Source organism: Notechis scutatus, chromosome 3 (genome assembly GCF_049901735.1).
Source record: "Notechis scutatus isolate UNSWTSFEM ecotype Mainland chromosome 3, rNotScu1.2, whole genome shotgun sequence".
Lineage (NCBI taxonomy): Eukaryota > Metazoa > Chordata > Lepidosauria > Squamata > Elapidae > Notechis > Notechis scutatus.
This window is the reverse complement of record NC_142011.1, coordinates 143,699,192-143,725,485: the sequence shown is the minus strand read 5'-3', so window position 1 is coordinate 143,725,485 and position 26,294 is coordinate 143,699,192. Positions and strand designations below refer to the sequence as shown.

The 26,294-nt window shown below is 39.1% G+C and overlaps 1 protein-coding gene across 5 annotated transcripts in view; it reads right to left on the bottom strand.

The window, feature by feature from the left end:
* PHACTR1 (phosphatase and actin regulator 1) overlaps nt 1-26,294 on the bottom strand; it is a 283,399-nt gene that overhangs the window by 64,968 nt on the left and 192,137 nt on the right. The window lies entirely within an intron of this gene.

Below are 26,294 nucleotides of genomic sequence, written 5' to 3'. Positions count from 1 at the left end.
GAATTCCAACTACCATTTAAAGACTCTTAAGGCAATATTTACTGTGTCAGAAGAAGCATGGTTTAAGAGACCAAGGGGTGTACTGTGAGTAGAAGTGATGAGCCTGCTGATTTGTGGGCTTCAACTAGGTGCCGGCAGCGCCAACAGCTGGCCCTGAGCCTTGTCATAAAGAAATAATGCTGGCGGGGAGGTATTTTAATCTTATATACATTCTGATCTAGACAGAACGCTGTTCATTTAATCATGCTGCTCTGGAAATCCACATCTTCCTCCATCAACAATGCTTTTTATTGGAAGAAGTTCAGAAGTGTGATGCATTCCTGCTCTTTCAGAAAATATCCTAGTTGGCCCTAATCCTTCTCCACTAGCGCAGTGAGGCCTGAATGTCAAGGGCAATGCTCATTTTAGTTCTGAAGGCCTTGTGGCTTTTCTGTTGCTGTTATTGAGAGAAACTGGGTTGGAAAAGGTTGGAAGGCAAAGAAAAATGCAGAAACAGCTTGGAAAGGCATCTGTGTACGGTTGTTTCTGGCACAGGAGATGCTGGATAATGGTGAGCTATTCCAAAGAATGAATTTGTGCTCTTTCTTTACTGATTTAGTTTTCTACAGGCTTTAAATGGTGGAGGAGAATTAGTCCTCCCCCTCAATTTCTGGCTGCCAATATGAAAGACAGTTACATAACATCCTTCATCTTAAATGTATAAAAGCCTTAATATACCCTGTCTTACTTTTAGCCATGAAGGCTGCAATTAAAGCCAGGAGCTCTGGATATGACTGCAAATTCTAATTGTCAGCAGTCTTCTCACAAGGTTATATAATCCTAATTAAAGTTAATTTTGGACAGCCGAGGAAAAGGCAAGAGACAAGAAACATGCACAATCATATACATGCGCACCATTTTTGTTTCATTGCAATGGCTTTCCATTTCAAAAACCGCAGCCCATGTATTCCTGTGACATGAATACTTTAAGCGACTGCTGGGGCAATAAATAGATTGTCAAGGACTGACAGTGAGGACAACTTATTAGCCAGTGAAAACACTTTTTAAAAGATGAGCTACTTGCAACTGAGAGCCAGTTTGATGTGATGGCTGGAGTGCTCGGCCAGAAACCAAGAGACTGTGAACGTTAGGTCTCCTTCAGGTATGAAAGCTGGCTAGTCAGTTACTTTCTCTCAGCTCAGTCCATCTCACAGGGTTGTTGTTGTTGGGAAAATAGGGGACAGGATCATTAAGTATGTATGTAGCCTTGAGTTGGTCAAGATAAAGGTGAGATAAAAATCAATAAGACTACTCCATTGCTAAGATATCCAGGTATATTGCATCCACCGAGAGGAAATATTTCCACTGAAATATTTTTGTTTGTATCTTAGAGTAAAAGAAACAATTTGTCTCATTTTTAATCAGCTTTCAAATTCAGGAACTGAAATCCAAAAGTTAGGAAAGCACAATGGAAAGTTCGCCTTAAATATTAACCGAATGATTATGACCAGGGATGGGATTCAAATTTTTAACTACCGGTTCTGTGGGCGTGGCTTAGGTGGTGGGTGTGGCTTGGTGGTCATGTTATTGGCTGGGTGTGGCCAACTCAATATCACTCACATCGAGGCACACATCTCCTCGCCTGGCCTCTCATGACTGTGGGGATACTGCAACAGTCATAAGTGTGAAAAATGGTCATAAGTCACTTTGAATGGTCACTCCACACAAGCAAAGTACCAACAAAGGAGGGGAAAAAAACTCCAGAGAAGTTCCTGAGACAGGAAGTCTAGTCCTGCCAAGAATGTAATAAGGGTTAACGGGGAGGCAGTTTCTGTAAGCAACACCAGAATGTGTCCTTCCTGCCTTCCTTACAGGATTAGGCCAGTAATTTCTTCTAACAACCAGTTCTCTGAACTGCTTAGAATGTTAACAACCAGTTCTAGTGAATAGGTGCGAACTGATAGAATCCCACCCCTGATTATGACGTTAAGTTTAAAATGACAACTTCATTTGATCAGATGCGTAGAATATTATCATCAGTTAGGAAGTGTGCATTTTAGACATGAATATAGAAAACTACAAGCAAATATTGCAAGACAGTCCCAGTCATCTACTGAAAGGACTTATTTCTTGAATATTTATCCTGCATTATGAGCTGCTATATTCTTTGATATGAAGTTAAGCAATACAGTTTCATAACAATCTTAGATACTAAAAGTGGTATTCAAAATTGGTGACAAAAGTTAAATTAATGTTGATTACATTTTAAAGTCAAAGTAACATTTATACCAGGGGTATCCAACCTTGGCAACTTTAAGACTTGTGGACTTCAATTCCCAAAATTCCCCAACCAGCCATGATTTATATTCCTGATTTATACCATTTTCAGGCATCTAAGTTGAAACATTATAAAACAGCAGAAAACTGAACTAAACTTTGAGAGCAATAGTAGCATGCCTGTGGAAAATGCAAATATAGTATGCAGTATTATGACTCTAAAGGTGTGCTATTTAAATATATTTTGTTTGGTTAAAAAAAGGCAACTTTCCTCAATACTGATAACAAATAATAGGAATTTGAACATCCAAAATGGTTGCTCAAATCTTTATTTCTGTAATAAAGCTGATATACAGTACATGCATAATTTTGTAATTAGAATAATGGCACTACAATTACAGAAACAACTCTTGACATTTCCTTAGAACAATTCTTTTATGGTTGCCTGTTGGGTGTGTTAATATTCTTAATGAAGATACAGTCCAATATTCTCATTAATACAATGAGATGTGCAAAACTAAATGGACACAAATATGAAAACTGCTCCAAGGGAAATATTTGATTCCAGTCATTTCTTAGCCAAATGTTTTAAAACTTGACTCTTTCTTCCTTGGGTCTGAATCCTCATGGCCTTGTATCTTATTGGGCTAACGGGTGGCCCTTAGCTAAATATTATAATAGGCACATAGAGGAAATAAGCAAACCAGGGCCAGGAGGTCATGAAGTAGTACATCTCTAATGATTTCTAAAATAAATTTCAAATGGACAGTATAATTCAAAAGGACAGTATAATTCAAGCTGCTGGAACATGTCCATTGTTGCATCCAAGCCAACAGAACAAGCTATAAAGTCAGAGCATACAACTCCAAAACCTGCAAAGAATTCCAAAGCTCTACCAATTAGAACCCAGTTGGGTAGAATGTAGGGAGAAGCAATATTTGGTGACAATTAATCAAGACAAAACAATAAAAATCACCCTCACCATCATTTATATCAATAAATTGATTGTTCCTTGGATCAGAAGCATGAAACAAGCCTGAGGTCTAGGACTATCTGTCTACCTTTTGAGTCTTTAGAAGATCAGGATGACCCAGTCCCCATGGAAAATACTCTCCTAGCACATCCCAAAGGTGCTTTTTCAAGAGGCAACTGGACTTCCTTGTTTTTCTTTGAAGACGTTTTGCTTCTCATCAGGGGTGGGAATCAAATTTTTTAACAACTGGTTCTGTGGGTGTGGCTTAGTTGGTGGCATGGCTTGGTGGTTCTGTGACTGGGTGGGCGTGGCCAACTCAACATCACTCACATCAAGGCATGCATCTCCTCGCCTGGCCTCTCATGACTGTGGGGATGCTGCAACAGTCGTAAGTGTGAAAAGGGGTCATAAGTCACTTTTTTCAGTGCCATTGTAACTTGGAATGGTCACTCCACCCAAGCAAAGTACCAGCAAAGGAGGAAAAAAAAACTCCAGAGAAGTTCCAGAGACAGGAAGTCTAGTCCTGCCAAGAATGTAATAAGGGTTAATGGACAGGCAGTTTCTGTAAGCAACACCAGAATGTTTCCTTCCTGCCTTCCTTACAGGATTAGGCCAGTAATTTCTTCTAACAACCGGTTCTCTGAACTGCTTAGAATGTTAACAACCGGTTCTAGGGAATAGATGCGAACCTGTAGAATCCCACCCCTGCTTCTCATCCAAAAAAATGTCTTCACCTCTAAGGGAATGGTAGGATTTATATTCCTTGCAGACAGCTGGTCATTTGCATTCTTTCAGAGAGTCATCGAGGCCACTTGGAGGATTGTCTGTGTCCTCAGGGTAATGAGTAATGCAAATGAGTATGGAGCTGTGCTTTCTGCACGATGTTTTCTGCCCTGTTTCTCTTCACTGTTGAATACAAGCACCATCATCTTTGGGACAACCATGACCTGGATGACGGAGAATCTCCATACACATTCTCCCAACCCATGTATCTATCTAAAACTGGACTGTTCCTATACTCTATTTCACAGATCCAGAACCCTGATGACACCATTCTTCGCTGTGGCAAGGGGAAATAGACACACTCTGTTCAAGACCTAGCAATAGATGTTTGCCACTAGTTACTTAATCAGAATACACCTAGACAAATCATGGATTTTGAAACTCTGCTTCTCATTGTTTAATGGTGTTACTAACCCTTTCAGGCATTATTATTATTATTATTATTATTATTATCATCATCATCATCATCATCATCATCATCTTTCCAGGTATTAGTTTTGACATGGTTGTTTGATCTCTATATTCAAAATTTAAAGTTCAAAGTTTGGATGGTACAACACACAGGACAAAATGTATTAGCATTTTGCTAATGGCAGTATCTTCTCCCTGTTTTGTCCTGGCCCTAACCTCATTCCATTGGCTCAGCTGGTGGTCCAGCTGAGTGGGAAAGAAGTGCTCAGCGGTCTAATCGATTGTTTGTCAATAGGTTGCCTGAGCTCTCTACAGGGAGAGCAGCAAAAAAGAGACAAGGGTCAGAAGAAGTGGCAGTAACCAAACCATGAAGTCCAGGATAAGAAAAACATACCACTGTATGGTACATCCAGTTTTTCCTGGCTATATCCTTTTTCCCAGTCCTGAAATCGCTGTCCAGTTGGATTGTCAAAAATATCAAAGGCTCCGGGATTTTGTTATGTTGTAGCAGATGATCTAACAAAAAGGAATAAGAGAAAGCTTTTCCCCCAATTCCTTAGAAGACTCAGGATTGGGCTGGGAGAAGGAATAGGTTACTTTCCTTGCATGGAACTGTTATCAGTTGTCTCAATTGTCCATGGAATGGCCTTATCTCTGTTAGGGGTGTTTAGGTAAAGGCTAAGCATTTTGGCCCAATCTTGGACATCTTCTATCTATGCTGATGGCTTTTTTGAGAGAAGCAGTGATAGTTTGCAGCCTCTGATTCTCCTTTCAGTTCCTGATGCAGCCACTGTCAGCTCAATGCAGCACAAGGGCCAGGCGTGCAAATCCAATCCCAACTGCATGTCTGCCTTCAAGAGGTGCTCTAACACAGGGGTGTCAAACTCGCAGCCCACGGGCTGGATGCGTCATGCGCTGGCCACACCCACCCCTGGTTTTTCAAAGGGGGGAAAAGTTGCGATACACCACGTGACAACAACATGATGCCATGAGTTTGACACCCCTGCTCTAACAGCTCTTCGTTGTGCAAGAGGCCTGTCTGGGGCATCTTCTGCAACAAAAATCAGGAGCCGTAAGAAGGGAGCGAGGGGGAGGGTGTCCCAAAAGTCAAAATGCCAGCTGTAACTTTGTGACCAAAGCAATTGCACTTAGACTTATATAATGCTTCACGGTGTTGTACAGCCCTCTCTAAGTGGTTTACAGCATCAGCATATTGTCCCCAATAATCTTGAGTCCTCATTTTACCCACCTGAGAAGGATGGAAGGCTGAGTCAACCTTGAGCCGGTGAGAGTCGAATTGCTGAACTGCTGACAGTTGACTGTCAGAAGAATTAGCGTGCAATACTGCATTCTAACCACTATGTCCACACGCTTCTGCCTCTTTTTACATACAATACATATTAAAAGCAGGTGGGGCTTTAATAGTTAGTTTAGGGTCTCATGTTAACCTAGAGCAGTGATGGCTAACCTTTTCGTCATCGCGTGCCTGCACCCATAATGCAATGTGCACGTGACTACTCTGCCCCCCGTGTGCATGCGTGCATGATCCCCATGTGCCTCACAAGCCTTTGCACATGTGCGCATTACCCCCTCGCACGTGCCTCCACTGCCGCCATGCGTGGCAGATACCCGACAATCAGCTGGCTGGTGGGAGGTGTGTGCACATGCGCAGTGGATATGTTTCAGGCGATGGCTCGTGTGCCAACAGAAATGGCTCTGCGTGCCACTTCCAGCACGCATGCCATAGGTTCCCCATCATGGACCTAGAGGAAGAGTCCTGCACTCATTATTTGGATGCTGTGATTTAGGCACAGGGGAGGATTATTCCATAATGGCAAATGCTACTTATTCTAGTCCTAGTTATTTTAAATTTAGGACCGGAGAGACGGAAGGCATGCAGGGATGGGACAGCATGAATTATCTATTTAAAGTTGTGCTGTGCACACAGTGGAATTGGATTCAAGCAAACCCTTTCCCCCCTCCCCCTTAAGCATCTCCTTTTAAGAAAGTTCCAATAAGGTCATCCTACAGCAGTGCCACAGAAATGTTAACACCAGCAGGAAGGAGATGAGGGCTGAATAATGACAATGCCTGCAACAAATAACATTTTATCCTCAATGGAAAAAAACACAGTGCAAACAAACAAACAAACAGAGATATATCAGGGTCTGGATCTTCATAAGTAGTGATTGCCCTGATAAACAGAGATGGATGAGCTACAACTTGCCTTGCAATGAGATTTTGCAGAAAGAAAAAAAGGCAAGGCAAGGATGGCTTCAGGATTAAAGATGGCCCTTATCCTATATTAGTAGACCCCAGTGAGCTTATTTATTGCTGATATCTGATTAGTGTAGGGTAGCTGTCAATTTGATAGGGTTTCAGCAGCCTTTAAAGCAGAATTGATTTCTCTAGATTCTGTGCCTGTTTGGTATAAATTACATATTAGTCTTCATTCTAACTCTGAAAGAAAACTTTCCTCAGATGTCAGATAGACAACTCTTGTTTTGAAGTTGGTCCTTTTAAAGCCAATACATCTGAACCTTAGAAGGAAAAACTGTTTAAGATGCTTTCCACATCATCTATAAAAGTGGACATCACTGACTTCATTTGGGAACTGTTATAAATTGTTGCAGTTGTTTGTGGAACGGCCTTATGTCTCTGTTAAGGGTATTTAGGTGAAGGCTAAGTATTCTGATCAGACAATTAATGACAATTGTTGCAGGAGAAATTATCTCCAATAATTTTTCTTTAAACCAAACACCCATTATGCTTTAGTGCCCTGGCATATGTGAATTAAAATTTACTCTTTGTAAAATAAAAACATCTTTCTATTTTGCTCTTCCCCAACAACTGCTTTGTAATGGAGGTTTTTAGACAAATACTTAGGCATAGTGGAAGGAAGCCTTTAATCCAATCTTCCCTGTCCAAATATTTTGAGAGAAAAATCTTCTCATTGATCTCATAAAGCCATATGACTGACTTTCATGTAAATTAATTTAAAACTCTGTCAAATGCTAACAAGATGGTTGAAATTCTCATCTTTGGCCTTTTTCATATACATATATATGAAATTAAGAATATTTCCTATTTGTTTGCTCAGTGCTTACCTATTATTAGCAACTAAGATTATATATGGGGTCTTAAATACTGCTGACCAATTGAGTTTCCTAATCAGTGGTTGGATGCTGCCGGTTCGGACCGGTTCTACCAAACCGGTAGCTCTGATGATCAGCTGGCCCTGCCCACCCATCCCTGCCCTATCCTGTCCTATACGTCTGCTTTTTTCAGCTCAGCTGACTTGCGTGGCACAGTGGATTCCCGCACCTCAGCTGTTTTATTTTCTGGGGCTTCCCTAGAAGGTGTGATGACCCGGGGCATGGCACAAAGGCAACACAGTCACATAAGTAAGAAAAATCCCTTTAAAACCTCCAACTTTGTCCCCAAAGTCCAATTACCTTCAGCTGGAGAAAAAACTCTCCCAAGAACAGTCTTTAAATGAATGAAATTCAGTCCGAAAACAAAGTACATATAAACTGTAAATAAAAATCCACGCAAACCACGCTGCAGCAATTAATTGGACAGGGCAGGATAAGTAATTGCAAACTTCAAAGGCCAACAAAACATACACAGTTGGGAAGATGCCAGGAACCCAGATAAGCCTCGACCATAAAAGATAACTCACGATTTACTTCCCACAAGTTGCTGTGCGCAACCTCCCTTTTTAAACACTGTGTTCCCAGATGCAGCTAATGAAGGGAATCAGGGTCTTTCCTCCCCCGTAAGCCATGCAACTGACATTGCTCCCTTCTCCATTCCTTCCTGCATGCCCTAGGATGAAGAGGGGACGGGCCTGGATCTTCCTCTGAATTCCCTCTGCTTTGCTCTACCTCTCCCCTGCTCTACCCAGCCAGACTTTGCCCTTCCCGAGTTTCTTCCACAGCCACCGGAGCCACACTCTCACTCCCTGTCAGCTGCTCGGCCTCCCCCTCAGAAACAGATTCTGACAGGGGCATGACAGAAGGTAAGCTGTAGTGCTTGAAATTGGTGTATTTTGAATGCTGCGCACACACTCTAAGCGCTCTCTTATAGAAACGGTAGTAAAATTTTTTGAATCCCACCACTGTTCCTAATAATTTCACTGAAGAATTTAGCAAAGGGGCAGCAACTATGGCACAAAATAATGCAATCTGTACATTATCAGCAGTGCTGCGCCACAATTATGTACTCCAGTGTCTCTGCTTTTCACCAGATAAAGCAACAACTGGTGCTTCTTTGTTAAAATCTAAGCAAAAAAAAAAAAAAAGATTAGAAATTCAATTAGCACTGAGTATGACCCAATCACTGGTTTTCATGTCTGCAGTGCATAGATGTCGTTATGTTGACCTTACCTCACAATGTAATTTGATAGTCCTCCCATTGTTTATTAGCAATCACTTCCTATTATTTTAATGTTAATATTTAGGACAGAGTTCAACCTGTTCTAGAGTTACAATGAAAAAGTTATTGAACGCTAAACTATAATGGAATTGGAATTCTTCCACCATTCCCAGATGAGAATTAGAAGGAAAACACATGAATACATGGAGTGGTTCTCTGTTTTTCATTTCTGTGGCACTAATTTTGAGACTGTGAGACACAGAATTTAAGAGAAGTTTTCTCATCTCTGATGCCCTTCTAATGCTGCCGGTAAGGGCTCCCAAATCCCACAACTACCAGTCTGAATGGGGAAAACCAGATCTAAGGTAATCTCATATCAAGTGATTCTGATTTTTTTTCCGGGAAAAACAGCTTCTTCCTCTTACTAGGTTTTTTTTTTCCTTCCATCCAATTATGTGTGATTCTCAGAGATTGTTTGGACAAGTTTCTGGGGTTTTCTTCACAAGGTTTTTCAGAAGTGGTGTGCCATTGTCTCCTTCCTATGGCTGAGAGAAAGTGACTGGACCAAGGATACCTAGCTGGGACTAGAACTCATGGCTTACTGCTTTCTTGCCTAATGTCTTAACCACTACACCACATTGGTTCTTGCATATCTTTTAACGGATTCCTAAATCGCTAACTCTATTGGTGTTTTCTAAAAAATGCATGTGTGAACACACTCAGTTTCTTTTATATATATTCTAATATCTATAAATGACTGCACAGGAATAATATATTTCCATTTCTCAAGTTGTGCCACTGTTAAGATTCATGAGACTATATTAGATTGTGCATTATATTTAGGAAGCATATTTCTAAGCCAAAAAGTAAACTTGGCTTTTAAACTGGTGCTAGATTTTCTCTGACATAAATGAACATAGTAGAGCTTTCAGCAATGCATACAGTATTCATATTAGTGTCGTCAAATTTGCAGATGACACTAAGCTGGCAGGAATAGCCAACATCCCAGAAGACAAGCTACCAAAATCTTTCTTTCGAATGATAGAAGAATTAAACTTAAAAGATGCATGGAGAGAGAGAAATCTGGAAAGTAAGCAATATACTTTTTACTCAAACAGACATGCATCATGGTCTAGAATAGATATGATATGAATGTCAGCAGAACTACTTACTAATATATGAGAAATTGAAAGAGAACCAAGCACTTGGGCAGACCACAATCCAATGACAGTTATTTGAAAAGGATATAAGAAGAGATCTAGATGGACTTTAAATAATACGATATTAAAGGAGAAAGACTTTAAACAGAAAATAGAGAAAGAATTGATTTTCTTTTTTAAAGAAAATAGAAAAGAGGATACTTCTTTACAGAATCTCTGGGACATGATGAAAGCCTACACAAGAGGTTTGATAATTGGCTATACAAGGAAAAGAAATATAAAACAGAAAAAGACTTTAAAAACTTTGGAGGATGACTATAAGAGACTGGAAAAAGAGTTACAGAAGTTCCCGCAAAAAAAGACATTAAGAATAAAATGGTTATAATTAAACATAAAATGGGATTAATGGAAAAAAGAGGAACTAGCACAAAAATTAAAAACGCTAAACAGAATTACTTTGAAGATGCAAACAAACCAGGCAGAGGGCTAGCCTATAAATTGAGAAAAGAAAGAGAATCAAGAAAGATTAATCAATTAATAAATGAAGAAGGACATGTTTACTATGGAAATGAGGAGAAGAAAAAAATTCTACAAGATTACTATGGAAAACTGTATTTTCAAAGAATATTCAAGATGAAAAAGTTAAGCAATACTTACAGAAAGCAAATTTACCTCAGATACCTAAAGACGTTGAAATAATGCTAGAAGGGAACATAACGATGATGGAACTAACAGAAGCCTTAAAAAACAGAATGTTGGAAAAACACCAGGTCCAGATGGATTGCCAACGGAATTTTACAAGACTTTCCAGGAAATACTGAATCTCCATCTGTTAGAAGTTATGAATGAAGTTATGTTAAAGAAAAGAATACCCAAAGAATACCCAAAACATGGTCAGAAGCATATATTACACTTATACTGAAGGAGGATACAGACCTGCAACAAGTTAAAAATTATAGACCTATATCCCTAATAAATTCAGATTATAAAATTTTCACTTCAATTTTGGCAGAAAGACAAAAAAGATACTTAAATAACTTTATACTTTATACATGTTGACCAAAATGGTTTTCTGCCAAAGAGACAAATTAAAAACAATGTGAGAATAATTCTGGACACTTTGGAATAAATACTATGAGGCACATCCAGAAAAGCAAATGGCTTTGATGTTTCTAGATGCACAAAAAGCCTTTGACAACGTGAGTTGGCGATTTATGTTATTGCAATTGGAACAAATGGGCTTTGGTAAAAAAATTATTCAAGCCATTGAAACAATATATTATGAACAAACTGCAAAGATTATGGTAAATGGAGAATTAACAGAATCCATAGATCCATAGATATAGATCCATAGATATAAGAAAAGGGACAAGACAAGGTTGTCCACTGTCGCCTCTGCTGTTTGTGTTAACTTTGGAAGTGCTGCATAGGAATATTAGAGAAGATAAAGAAATAAAGGAATGAAAATTAAAAAGGAAGAGTATAAATTGCAAGCTTTTGCAGATGATCTGGTATTTATACTAGAGGATCCATTGGAAACAGTACCTAAATTAATAGAAAAGATAGAAAAATATGGAAAACCAGCAGATTTGAAAATAAATAAAGATAAAACAAAGATATTAACAAAAATATGTTAGCAAGACGAAGGAAAGAGTTGGAAGAAGTTTTAGAAATACAGGTCACAAATAAGGTTAAGTATTTAGGGATACACATTACACCAAGATGTAGTACATTGAAGGAGGACAATTATATTAAACTCAAAGAGCAGATTGAGACAGATTTGATAAAATGGGAAATTTACAAATATCATTGATTGGGAGAATATATACAATTAAGATGAATGTATTGCCTAGAATTCTGTATTTATTCCAGACAATTCCAGTTTGACTAGGGAAAGAGTTTTTTGAAGACTTAAACAGAATTGTGTTTAAATATATTTGGCAGGGAAAGAAAGCAAGAATAAAACTTAAACTTAAAGATGCAAGAATAAGAGGAGGGTTTGCCTTGCCCAACTGGGAGCTATATTACCAGGCAACAAGTTTGCTGTGGGTAAAGGAATGGATAACATTAAGAAACACTAGACTATTGACTTTAGAAGGGCATGACTTGCTGCTAGGATGGCATGCTTTCTTTTGGTATAAGGGAACTAAAACACAGGGGTACTTTAGAAGACATTATATTCGAGAGGCACTGTTTTTGAACTGGGAGAAGACAAAAAAGACAATATTATTTTAAAATTCCATTATGGATATCTACTATTGAAGCTTTTTCCTATCCAGTAATATATAAAAAGGAACAAACAGTTAGATATGGTGAGATATTGAATGAAAAGGGTGAAATTAAATCTATGCAAGCGTTGGAAGAACAAGGTGTAAAAATGAATTGGTTTTCATATTTGCAAGTACGATCTAGATTTGATAAAGATTTTAAAACAGAAGGTATTTATAATAAGTTGACTGATTTAGATAAAATTTTGATGGGTACTGATGAAAAGGTAATTAAAAAACTTTATGGACATTTATTAGAATTTAAACTGGAAGAAGAACAAGTTAAAGAAATGATTATTGCTTGGGGGAAATTTTTTGGATATGGGATCGATTTAGAGAAGTGGCAAAAATTGTGGTCTCAAAATTATAAAATGACAATGTCAACTGCATATAAAGAAAATTTGTATAAGATGTTTTACAGGTGGCATCTACCCCCAACGAGAATTGCGAGAATGTTTAAGAATAAATCGGATAAATGTTGGAAATTCATCAGATACTTGGTTCATATTACCATATATGGTGGACGTGTTCGGATGCAAAAAAATATTGGACTAAAATCCACACATGGTTGGAAAAAATGATAAGACAACACATAGACTTTAAACCAGATATTTTTTTATTGGGAATTATACCGGAAATATACAATAAAGAATTGAAGAGTTTGATTGTAAATGTTTTAACAGCAGCTAGAATTGTGTTTGCTAAGAATTGGAAAAACTATAAAATACCTAAGCAGGAGGAAGTTATTAAGAAAATTATGGACTGTGCTGAAATGAGTAAATTGACATTTGAAATTAGAGAACAAGAAGATAAACAATTTTATATGATATGGGATTTGTTTTATCAATGGTTGGACAAAAAGACATGGTAATGTAATAGATAGATATAAAATATAATATAGTCATATATAACCATTGGATGAAAGTATAACATAAATTTTAAAATAAAATTTGAAATATCTCGTATAAAGTGATAGAATAAATAGTTTGGTCATGGATGATTAATAATTGATAAGCATATAAGCATATGTTAGCTTGATAATGTGGAAATTTATATAAATTGAGAAATGACTACAAAAGGATAGCACAAAAGATTTGTAACCAACTGACACACTGTATATATTAATAAGATGAAAGATGGTTTTTATGTTTTGTTTGTATATGTTTGTTTTAAAAAAATAAAAACTTTTTTTTAAAAAAAGAAATGAGTTAAATAATATAGAATAAAAATAAAAAATATTAAAATAAAAAAACCCAATATATATATAAAAGAAGAGACAACATTGCTATGAATCCTATGTTGTAAATAATGTATTCATTAAGAATATTTGTGTAAGAAGCATCTCATACATTCACATATATTCAGCAACAAGCCTTTATCTGGTTCTGGCAGCTACATCAGATGGAAACCCCATAGAATATGCATACTCTGGGGGACTTCCAGTTTGTCGGCTTCGCGAGCGGCAGGGATTCGCGACACTGCGCGATCCCTGCTGCGCTAGCCGTTTTTGGTGCTCCGATCCGGACGGGTTTGGAGCTAAGGCTGCCCTGCAGGGGCGGCTGAAGATAGGGGGGATCCGGAGAGGGGTTTGGGGGTGTTGCAGACCCCCTCCCCGGCCGGCAGAACCCCCTTTTCCCAAGACGGTGCAGCGGCGGTCCGTAATGGCCGCCACAAAGAAGCCGGCAGCTGGGTAAGAATGCGCAGGAGGAAGAGGAGAAAGCCTTTGAGAGTGAAAGTTTTTCTTGGTTGACCCAGGACTCTAAGACATATTTAACACAATTCCTGGAAATTATGGCTTTTTGAATGATACTTTCCAGAAGAGAAAATAAGCGGCAATTTTGAGGTGCTGAAAGGAAAGTTTACTCTCCTTCCCTACGGAATCAACAAGTGGATACTGAGAAACCTGTCTTTTTTAGGTAAAAACTGGCTTTATGTGATAAGTGGGAAGGGAGAGGACAAAAAATATATTTATATGTTAAGATTTTGTTGGAGGAGATGCCTTAAGGATTTGAAGACTGAAATGAGGCTTTAAGATACAGATTTGGACTTTCTTTTTTTGATTGATACTACCCCAGGAAGAGAAAGTGAGAACTTTGTCTTGGCTTGGATTGATTGATGACTTTGGGATTGTTCTATTTTTTGAAATATCTTGGTTGTTGCAAGAAGAAAGAGGGGGGAAAAAAAGAAAAGAAAAGATTTATAATGGCTTTTTCTGTTGAGGAACTGAGAAAAGAATATGAGCAAACAAAAAAAGATGGCGAAGATGGTGTGAAAGAAGCCTTCCTTTTTTTTAGAAATGGCGCTTGTTACTTATCAACAAACACTACAACAGATGGAGGCAGCAGCAGCAGCAGAAGAAGAAGAAGAAGAAGAAGAAGAAGAAGAAGAAGAAGAAGAAGAAGAAGAAGAAGCCATCTTTAATGAATTTCAAAATTTAACTAAGAAAGAAGGAAGAAAGAAAGGAAGGAAAATGAAGGACTTAAGATTTAAAAAAACACTCAAGAAAGAGAAAAATAAGGTGCAAAATCAATATAATGATAATAAACAAAAGAAAAAAGGAACACAACAGAGAAGGGAAGCCAGTAAGGCAGAGCCTAGGAGAAGGGGGGGGGGGGGTGGTAGAAAGGTCTGGTGGGAGAAGAAAGAAAGGGAAAAGGTGGAGAAAAGCCACAAAGTTTTGAAATCAGATGGGAAAAGAGGAATCTTTTTTAGGGACAAAGGGTAAAGTATAATTTCTTTAAAAAAGATTTTGCAAGGTACATAAGATGGTATTGTAGCATTTGTATTAGAAATAGAAAATTAGAATGGTTTAAGAGTTAATAAGAGATTAAAATGTTGAAATGTTTAGTAATGATTGATTTTAAAATCTAATAAAATATTAAAGGGAATGTTTAGAATATTGAGTTTTAATTAAAGAGTTTAATATGACTATGGTATTGATGTTATTATAAAATTATTATTGTAGCATTTGTCTTTGGAAAAGGCAATGGGAATGTTATAAGATTCAATATTTAGATCTATTATTTAACTATGTATTTAATCATTTTGGATTTATTATTTTTCTTTTATTAAAAAAAAATTAGTAGATAGAATGTACCAAGCAGAATCAGATTGGGTATTAGGTGTTATTTTAAATGTTAATCTAATTATTTTAGGGGGAAGATAGAAAGGCATCATACTCTGTTTAGTGATTTCAGGAGAAATTCTTTTTTTTTTTATTATAAGGAATGAGACAAAGGGATAATAAAGAATGGACAAAAGATACAAATATAATGACTCAAATTAAGATGGATTAAATAAGATAGAATTAAGAAGAGTGAAATGTGTGGAGAAGCCAATATAGAAGATATAGAATGGTAAATAAAATAGGTAATGACATGTAAGATGAGCATGAATATAATTGAAGTCCATGTAGAGAGAGGTACCTGGGGCCAAGTTACTTTCCTAAAAGATTTTTTATATGTTTGTGTGTTGTGTGTTTATGTTTCTGGGAGAATTAATAAAACCTTGCAGAAATATAGAATGAGAATAATGGTAACCAAGTCAGAAAGAAATAGATGAAATAATAATAGTGAAATTGAATAAGAGTAAAGAGAAGTAAAGAGAAACTGGAAAAGAGGTATTTGTATGCTCATATGGAAATGGTTTAAAATAGAATTATATTGTATAAAATAAGGTTTTATTTGACTTGTAAAATTTATAATGAAAAAAGGTTCAAGTATGTAATGGTTAATGATGATTTGTTTGTCTTTAAAATTAATAAAATTTGTTTTTTAAAAAAAAGAATATGCATACTCTAAGGCAGGGGTGGGCAAACTACGGCCCGCGGGACACATCCGGCCCGTTGGTCATTTTAATACGGCCCGCCTCTGAAAAAAAAATATTCCCCTCTGAAAAAAAAATATTCCCCTCTGAAAAAAAAATATTCCCCTCTGAAAAAAAAATATTCCCCTCTGAAAAAAAAATTGGGGCCAGCCAAAAGAGACCCCGCGCCGCGCACCAAAAATTGCACACACAACACGGAGCTGGGCAGCCGCTTCCCTGGTAGCGGGGCCAAGGCCACCGCCCGGGAACGCCCACTGCTTTCCTCGCCAGGGCTGGGCGGTGGCGTGTTGCCCTGCGCCGCGTGGCCCCCACCTGGCAGCGTGCTTCTCAGCTGGTCTCCTCCTCCTCGGCCATACAGAACAAACAGGCAGAGAAGGAGGAGACCAGCCGGCTGGTTGGGGGAAGCTTTCTGCGCCGAAAGAGGCAGCTACTAATCTCCGGCTTTTCTCCAATGGTCCGGCACCACCCTGTTCTTCTTGTGCTGCGAAAGGCGGCTATGATCTCGGCTCCACTCTGCTTCTCCAACATCCGGCGCCGCCCTGTTCTGTGTCAGGCCCAGCAAGTCCGAGCAGCTGGCGCACAGAACAGGGCGGCGCCGGATGTTGGAGAAGCAGAGTGGAGCCGGAGATCATTAGCTGCCTCTTTCGCAGCACAAGAAGCCTCCCCAACTGGCCAGGTGCTCTCCTCCTTCTCTGCCCTTCTCTGCCTCTCCCCTCTTGCTCCTCACAGTTGCCCTGAGCTGGTGCGGTTCTTTACTTGGGCAGCCAGACGCCCGCAGCAGCCCGCAGCAGCAACAGGCAGTTCTGCCCGGGCTCTGCTCAGGTGTCCGGTTGGGCTGTCAGGAGTTGCTACCGCCGGCGCAGCTCAGCGCGGCTCCAGTCCCGCGTTGCCTTGGGAAGGGAAAGGCAAAACCAGGAGCCGCTGAGCCTGAAACTCCGGTGCCGCTGCTGCCGTTGCAAAGCACCGCCGCGGCTCTTCCTTTTTGCCTTTCCCTTCCCGAGGCAACGTGGGACTGGAGCCGCGTGGAGCCGTGCCGGCAGTAGCAACTCCTGACTCAGGGGGCCTCCGAGGGGAGGGGAAGGAGGAGAAGAAGGGGGGGAAGGGGGGGGCGATTCCCAAAAAATCTTGTGCTGACCCGGCCCGTCTGTCAAATTTTAAAAGTGAATGCGGCCCCCCAAGCCAAAATGTTTGCCCACCCCTGCTCTAAGGCCTTATTTGCAACAATATTTGATTTTGTCCAGACAAATTGTGGTGAGTTTCTTGACTCAATGTATTTTGTAGGAAACCAACAGGCACAAGATTAATTTCCCCAGACTCTCCAAATAACAATTCTTTCAACTAGTGAATAGTTCTCACGCTGGAAATCCGTGGTAAAAAAAATTTGGGAGGAAAAAACCCTGCTTAAGAAATCCTTAAAGAAAACCATGGAAATCAGTATGAGCAAAGTCTAGTTACGTTATGGTATACTTTCATTAAGTAGTAATAAGTATCACTATGTCTATTTTCAGTGGATTTCCTCCCCATCTTTTTCCAAGTACCTGCAAATATTCATACAATGATTCAGCCGTGGCAATCATGAGTTTTTCTAAATTCTGCCTACAATTTCTTGTAATAGGGCAGCCTTTTAATCAGCTGGTAGGGACCTTAATGTTAATATTGGCAAGATTAATGAAAGACAAGTAAATATGGAAAAATTAAGCTAAGTGGATTCTAACCTACCCCTTTATACAGAAGGAAATTGCACATAATTGAAAAGAAAAGGACATGATGATCAGTATATGGTAAGTCATAACTCCATGAAGCCATGTTATCAAATTTATGATATCTAAGACATTTGGAGGCTACCAAGCTGGCGAAAGTTGATGCAAACTAATTTGAAAAGTATACTCATCTGCATAACCATATCACCCCATACAGGCTGCATCCTTAAATCATCAGATAAAGCACTCAAAAATAATAGATAACTTTAAAAGGTGCTCCATAGCAGCTATTAATTTGTAGCTATTTACAATAGCAATTATATTCTGCTTCTTCTCTTGAAAAAGCAAGGTGGGATACTTAAAAGATTTCCCCTCATTTTATCTCCATAATACAAGTTTGTGAGGGTCCTTGGTGCTCTCTGATCTTGGTTGTTTTCTTGCAGACATTTAATTACCAAACTAGCTAACAGCACCAGTGTTATCAGGGAGAGGGGATTGCTCTTATTTTATATTCTGGTGGTTTGCCTCGACAATGTAGGTGGAAGAAGTGGTCTTGAAGTGATCTTGGTTGGGCTGTTTATTGTTAGCTTGCTTGGGGTATTGTTGCTTCTTGCTTGTTAGTTTTGTGAGCTAGGTTTGGCTGAGAGAAAACAGCTGGCCAAAAATTACTAGTAAGTTCTCTAATAACTTGGAGCTCTGAAAAATACCGATCTCCGTGTTGGGTTATATTCCTATGGGAAGAATGTCTCAAGGCTCAAAGTTCCTTTTGTTTCTCATTTCCTACCACCTGCTGCTATACTGTGCTGCGAAGGAAGGGTTTAATCCTTTTTATGGCAGAGATGTTCACGATTATTTATGGAAGTTTCTTTTTGAACACTCTTTTGTCTGAAGTCACATTTTGCTTAATGTCTATGGATATCTCCCAAGGTGCCCTACGCACATCTTGGAATGTAGCTCTACCATTTCCTACTAAAATGACTAAGATAAACAAAGCATCACGAGCTTTGCAACCCAAGATTAGAGGAGAATTTCAGAGAGCAAAAAAAGTCTTGCTAATGTTCTACCATTGAGTAATGGCTATTTTCCATCAAGTATTGAATGTGAACAAATACATTTAATGAAGGGTTAGCACCCTTCTTTGACTCAGGGTCCCTCTTTCCCAATCAGGACTCCAATGGATATCAGCAAGATTCAGCTCAGGAATACTTAACTCTAAGAAGACTGTGATGAGATCACGGGAGATTTATTAGTGCCACTTTCCTTTAAATCAGGGGTCGCCAACCTTTTGGACCTCAGGGACCACCAAACTCATAATTTTAAATCCCACAGACCAGAGATCCTGGGAAAATCCCCCCAAAAAGTATGCAGGAAAATTCCCCACCCCATTTTCCTACCTATCAATCATTGTTTATTTGGGATTGTAGGATACCATCTCCAGCTCTATTCTCGGGAGGGGGGGAGAGACTTTTTGCCTTATGCAAGGAAAGCAGCAGAAGTCTTTCTTTCTCTCCCCCAAATTCTGCTAGAAATGAATCTTTGTGAGACTTGTCATGCCGGCACAGCCTCTTAGTGCAGGATGCGTTGCAGGATCCCGAAGAGTCATTTCTGGCAGAGTTTGCGGAAGAGAAAGAAAGACTTTTGCTGTTTTCCTTGCATGCAACCAAAAGCAGAAGAAGAAAAAAGTGGAAAGAAGCAGCCCGGTGACCAGGCGAGGCGCGTGGGGTGAGTGGAGCAAGTTCCCTCCCTCTGCCCTTTCCCCCCTCCCCTCACTACCTCGTGTTGTTCGCAATACAAGCAGCGCAGCCTTGTGTTCCCATGCAGCTTGGATTAATTGCTTTGGGGGTGACATTTCTCTGTGGACCACCAAAAAAATTTCGCGGACCACAAGTGTTCCCTGGCCTACTGGTTGGTGACCACTGCTCTAAATTATATGGCTTAGTTTCAGTCTTGTGGTGAGGACAGAGGGAGAGTTCATTGGTAATATTTAAAATATATTAAAGTATGGATCTGAACCATGTAGATCAGGTGTGTCAAACTCAAGGCCTGTGGGCTAAGTCCGTCCTGAGAGGTGTTTAGATCTGGCTTGTGGGCTCACCCTGGAAACAGCCAGAAGGACCGGCCCACGGTGCCTCTGCCAGAGAAAATGAAGCTCGGAAAGGCCACAAGAGGCCCTCATAAGCTCCATTTTCACTGGCAGAGGTTTGCAGGAAACTGTCTCAGCCTAAAACAGAACTTGGGAGGACTTTGGGTAGCCCTTCCAAGCTCCATTTTTGCTGGCAGAGGATTGCAGGAAGCCGTTACAGCCAAAAACAGAACTCAGGAGCCCGTTTTCGCTGGCAGAGCACTCGGGCCATAACAGGCGCCCTGACACCAGTGACGTAAAGCTGGCTACACCCACCCTGGCCACGCCTACCCCATCCCCCCGAGGTCAAACACAACCCTGATGCGGCCCTGAATAGAATCGAGTTTGATAGCCCGGATGTAGACTGTGACCTATGACCACAAAAGCTACAGTGCTGTTACACTAATCAGAGATTTGATACCAGCTAGGCCTTTTTTGGTTGAGTGTCCATTCAAGGAGACACTCATCACATACAAAATGGTTCTAAAACATTTAACACCTTCAGTAGAAAAATGGATCTGGGGGATTTTCTTGATTAAACAAGAGAGCCTTTCAGGCAGGAAGACCCAGGTATACATCATCAAAAAATAGGCTCTTTTCAGAACATTCTCATGATACAAGTTTAAAACACTGTGTGACAGTTAAGATTTTATGACAAAAACTTATCCAAGAAAGTGGTGGGTTTTAATTTTAACTCTCTTCGCTGCATAAATAAAGCAGTTAATAATGTGCACCAATGTGTCAATCAATGTTTCTCAACCTTAGCAATTCTAAGAGGCATGGACTTCAACTCCCAGAATCCCCCTGCCAACCATCAGCAGTAAAAAAACATTTCTGAGCAGAGTTATATATCATAGTGTTAGACACGGATTTCAAATTTCATCTCCAAATTCTAAAAAATATATATGTACACAGTATATATAAATCTTATTAGCTTTGTTATGTGGTCGGTTGCATTAGTAGGTATCTGGCACTGAGTTTGTTTAAATGACTGCAAATTTTTTCAGTGTGACAGCTGAACTGACACACATTTATCTTATTTATTTTTTTAAAAAAAATTGCATCTGCACTTCCAGGAACACCATTATTGCTACTTTTGATGACAGATCCTTTGAGATGTGACACATTCCACCAATTATGGCAGAGAAAACACTTTTATTTCGCCTGTTAGAGTTTTTTTATCCTGTTTATATAAAGTCCCTCCTTCCAGATGAACTTTTTTTTTCTATTCTACACTATTTTTTTCTCCTTCTTCTTTGGTAGAGGAAAATACCATCTTAGAATGGCGCTACAAAATTGCAGTTTGAAGCTGTTGTACATAATCTTTATAGCAGCTGGAAGTGTAATTAGCATAAAATCCAAATGGCCTCATTAAACATTTCTACCCTGTAAGACTGGATACATTGAAGGATCTCCCCCCCTCCAAATGTGTCATTAAACCAAAAAGCATGAGCGTGAGTACATTCTTAAAAAGCCTTTTCAATCCAGTAAGTCAAAGTTTGCTTCTTAATGGTTACAAATTTGCAGTGCAGCAGATTTTTAAGAGGTTGCAAAAGATTCAGCTGCAGAGAAGCTGAATAAAGATCTCCTTTCATTGGACGTCACGTCCATATTATCAAAGTCTCATTAAGAAAATAGACAATTGCAACAACGAATGCCAATTTAAGGGATAGGTGAGAACTGCTTTTATCATAGTAGAGATCTACCAAATAACATTCGTATATTGTGCCTTCTGATCTGAAGATTTACATTTGGAAAAATATATCAATATCAATCAATCAATCAGAAAGTGGAATTCATAGTTAGGATCCCCTTTCTTAATTCTAACATTCTGAAAACATTCCCGTCCCATGTCAGGAACCCCAACACAGTAGCGTTGAGTACTGTACTTATATTATGCTAATTCATGTGAACCCAGAGAATGGGATTTTAAGCTATGGTTTATACTTAACATTATATATGGACTCAACCACAGTGGTTCTTCAGCTCATTAGATCACATTCTTTGAATATGTAACACAAGAATAAAATATTGCAACTAGTCCTTAATTTACAGCCATTTGCCATTCAATGTTACAACGGCACTGAAAAAGGTGTCTTACAAATGGTATTTGCGCCTACAGCTATTGCCCTATGGTCATATGATCAAAATTCGGGCAGGGGGCGATAGTTTGTGGTGTCCTGGAGTCATGTGACCACCTTTGACAACTTTTCCAGCATGCACCCAACAAGCAAAATCAATGGGGAATTTGCTTAATGACTACATGACTCACTTATAGCAGTGATTCACTTAACAGCTGTGGCAAGAAAAGGTCATAAAATAGGCCACGGGTCGCTTACAACTGCCTTGCTTAACAACAGAAATTGTGGTTGTAAGTTGAGAACTACCTATCATTGCTAGACCTGTGTAAGGAATTCTCAGCTGAAATTGAATTTAAGTACTATGAGTGGTAAGAAGTTGAGGTGAGAGACTTGATTATGCAGGTGCCTTCTGCTGATTATTATTTCATACGCCTCCCCCAAATTGGGGGGGAAGAATTAAATCCCTTTGAGAATATGAATGAAGAAGTGGAAGGCACTGGACAATGATCCCTAAGACCTCTATTTTACAGAGAAAAGCCACCGGCAATGTTTTTCTCTTTTGGTGATCACCAGGCTAACAATATTCTCAATGCCTCTGGGGAGAAATTATGGTGCTACCTTCGTAATTAAAAAGCAACTCCTCAAATCCTAGGATGTGTTGCAGGAAATAACACTGCAGGTATATTTTCATCAGAACATGGCCAAGTGTTTTTGGTGTTCTACAAAAGTATCCACCACCTGCTCTCTTGCCTACATTCCCGAAGGACGCAGGCTTTGTTGCCTTAAGTAGAACAGCAGAAAGTTCAAGACATAAGTAGAACTGAGGTGCTTACATAATTAAAGGATTTTTTTAAAAAAACCTTCCTCTTGAGGGTTTGGATTGTTCAAATACTGTGCTTGAAGTGATTAAGTGTCTGAATAAGCTCTAGATTGCTCTCTCGCTCTCTCAAATGGAAATTGATTTGAGGGTACAGGATTGCTTTTTTGTTAGCAAAAAATCGAAAGAAAAACAAGGAGGTTTGTTTAAAAAAATATTTTTAGCAGACCCTAGAATATGACTACACGTCATACAAGTCATGGCTACATATACATGACTACTTTGCTCCAAATACAGGTAGTCCTCGTCGTACAACAGTTCATTTAGTGACCATTTAGAGTTTCAACCCTGATGCAGCCATCAATGAAATCGAGTTTGACACCCCTGATCTAGTAGTTAAGGCTAGAAAGGCTTGCATTCAAGTCCTACCTTTAGCCATGAAAACCAGCTGAGTCACTTTTAGCTATTTACTCTCTTTCAAATCAATCCTGGGTTGTTGTTATGGAGAAAATAGGCGGAGGTAGGTGTATTGAGTATGTTTTTTTTAACCTTGAATTATATATAAAAAGAATGAAGGTGGGATACAAACAAAGAAACAATCTGTTAGGGTTCCGGCAGTTACTCCAATTAAATCTTGAGCCTTGAACCACACTCCCAAAACTAAAGAGGATTTATTTGAAGGTAATATTCTACATCCGGCACTAATCTGGGCGTAGCCAACTCTGAAATACATAATTCACTGTCATCCTTGATCCTGCTTTTCCCTCCACCCCTCTGGGTGTATCATCCAACAAAAAACATCCATAGCCAAGAGTCATCAATCATGTTCTCCAATTAGATTTTTTCGAGGCAGAAGCTTCAGCCATCTAATCAGTCTTAGAAGAAAATATGAATGGAATGTACTTTCGATTTCACACTGTTGCCTGCTCTTTGAAACTCCCCCCTTTCTGTTGTCAACTATAAAACGTGTATACAAAATGTTTTATGAGTTGACACAAACAAACAAACAAATAAATAAAACAAGCAAATACCATATTACAGGTAATCCTTGACTTTCAGCCACAATTAAGCCCAAATTTTCTGTTGCTAAGCGAGACAGTGGTTAAGTGAATTTTGCCTCATTTTATGACCTTCTTTGCCACAGCTGTTAAGTGAACCACTGCAGTTTTTAAAGTTAGTAACATGGTTGTTAAGTGAATCTGGCTGCCCCTTTGACTTTTGTTTGTCAGAAGACTGCAAAAGGGGATCACATGACCCAGGAACATAGCAAAGGTCATAAATACGAACCAGTTGCCAAGCATCTGAATTTTAATACATGGCCATAGGGTTGCTGCAACAGCCATAAGTGTGAACAATGGTCATAAGTCACTTTTTGAACTAAATGAATGTTGTAAATGTTGTAGTCGAGAACTATCTGCCTCGACTTCTTATTTATTTATTTATTTATTTATTTATTTATTTATTTATTTAGTCAAAAGCTTACAATACAATAGAAATAAGAATAAACATAAGTTTAAATATAAGAAATAGGTACAAAGAAATGAGGACAATAGGACAGGGACGGTAGGCAAGATTGTGCACTTATGCATGCCCCTTACAGACCTCTTAGGAATGGGGTGAGGTCAACAGAGGTTAGTTTGAGGGCAAAGGAGTGGGGGTTTGAGCAGGTGACAACAGAATCAGGTAGTGAGTTCCAGACATTGACCACTCTGTTGGTGGAATCATACTTCCTGCAATCAAGTTTGGAGTGGTTTACATTAAGTAAACAATAGCCACTAATAATAGCAATAGCACTTAGACTTATATACCGCTCCATAATGCTTTACAGCACTCTCTGGGTGATTTACAATGTCAGCTATATTCCCCCCAACAACCCTCATTTTACCGACCTTGGAAGGATGGAAGGCTGAGTCAACTTTGAGCTGCGTTAGGAATGAATTCCAGGTTGTGGGCAGATTTTGCCTACAATACGGCATTCCAACCACTGTGCCACTTGGTTTCCTATGCAAGTTCATCACCATTCAGATTTATCAACATCACTGCTACTCCCTAACTTTGGCCCTGGGTCATAAGGGACATTTACATTTATCTAATTGCCCCAATCAAACAGTTCCAGTTACGAAATGGTAAGATTTCATCTTCAGAGCCACAGTTTCCCACCACCTCAAGGAACTATTTCCTTTTCTCTCATGCCTCTTCATCCAGCCCAAAGGTTTTGCTATACAGGTAGTCCTCAACTTACAACAGTTTGTTTACTAACCATTCAAAGTTACAACATCACTGAAAAAAAAATCACTTATGACCATTTTTCACACTGATTGGATTTGATTGCTTATTGTACCCTATGACTATTATTAACTGTTGTACCTGATGATTCTTGACTCTTGACGAATGTATCTTTTCTTTTATGTACACCGAGAGCATTTGCACCAAGACCAGTTCCTTGTGTGTCCAATCACACTTGGCCGATAAAGAATTCAAATTCTATTCTATTACGACTGTTGTAGCATCCCTGGTCATGTGATTGAAATTCAGCCCGTTGGCAACTGACCCTTACTGATGACCTTTGCAGTGTCTTGGGATCATGTGATCCCCTTTTATGACCTTCTGACTGGCAAAGTCAATGGGGAAGCCAACGGTGTCACTGACTTAACAACTGCAGCAGTTCACTTAACAGCTGGGGCAAGGAATGTCATAAAATGGTGCAAAACTCACTTAACAAATGTCTCGCTTGGCAACATAAATTTGGGGTTCAATTGTAGTGATTAAGTTGAGGACTACCTGTACTTGAAAGCTTGCACCCTAGTTTTAGGAAACAGAGTACTGAAGACCACTTACTGGGATGAAAGAGCAAGAAAAGAGAAGGCCTCAAAGCCTTCTCATTGGCCACCAAGGGAAATAGGATGTTTGAATAGACATTTAGTCAAATCCATCAGGACTCTTACTCTAAATTTAAGACATTTTAATTGGATTTTATACATTAATTACCTTGATATTCCCTTTGGTTTCCTGAATGAGTTTCCTATCTCTCATGCAAACACCGGGAGTTAACACCCACTTACCACTTTGCCTAGTTTATAGAAAAGCACTTTTAGCACAATATGTTGAGCAATTTAAAGAGAAACCTAAAAAGGGTTGATTTCTGGAAGCAAAGAATGGCATGTGGCTTTTTAAAATCAACTAATAAGAGACATATTGGATGTACTGCAGTTTTAAAAAATCTGGTCAAAATGTATCTTATATATATTACAGGAAGCAACAATAAAGAAGGAAAATTTCAGAGAGGAAATTGATGAAAATGTATGCCAACAAAGCATCTATACAAATTGAGACTTGTTGGTGAGTAAAGATAGAATTCTTTATAGGCCGAGTGTGACTGGACACACAAGGAATTTGTCTTGGTGCAAATGCTCTCAGTATACATAAAAGAAAAGATACAAGACATGCCATGGAGAAAGATGGATTTTGACACCACAGTGTGCTCACCTCTTTTTGTGTGAAAAATATGGAACATGTTGTGAT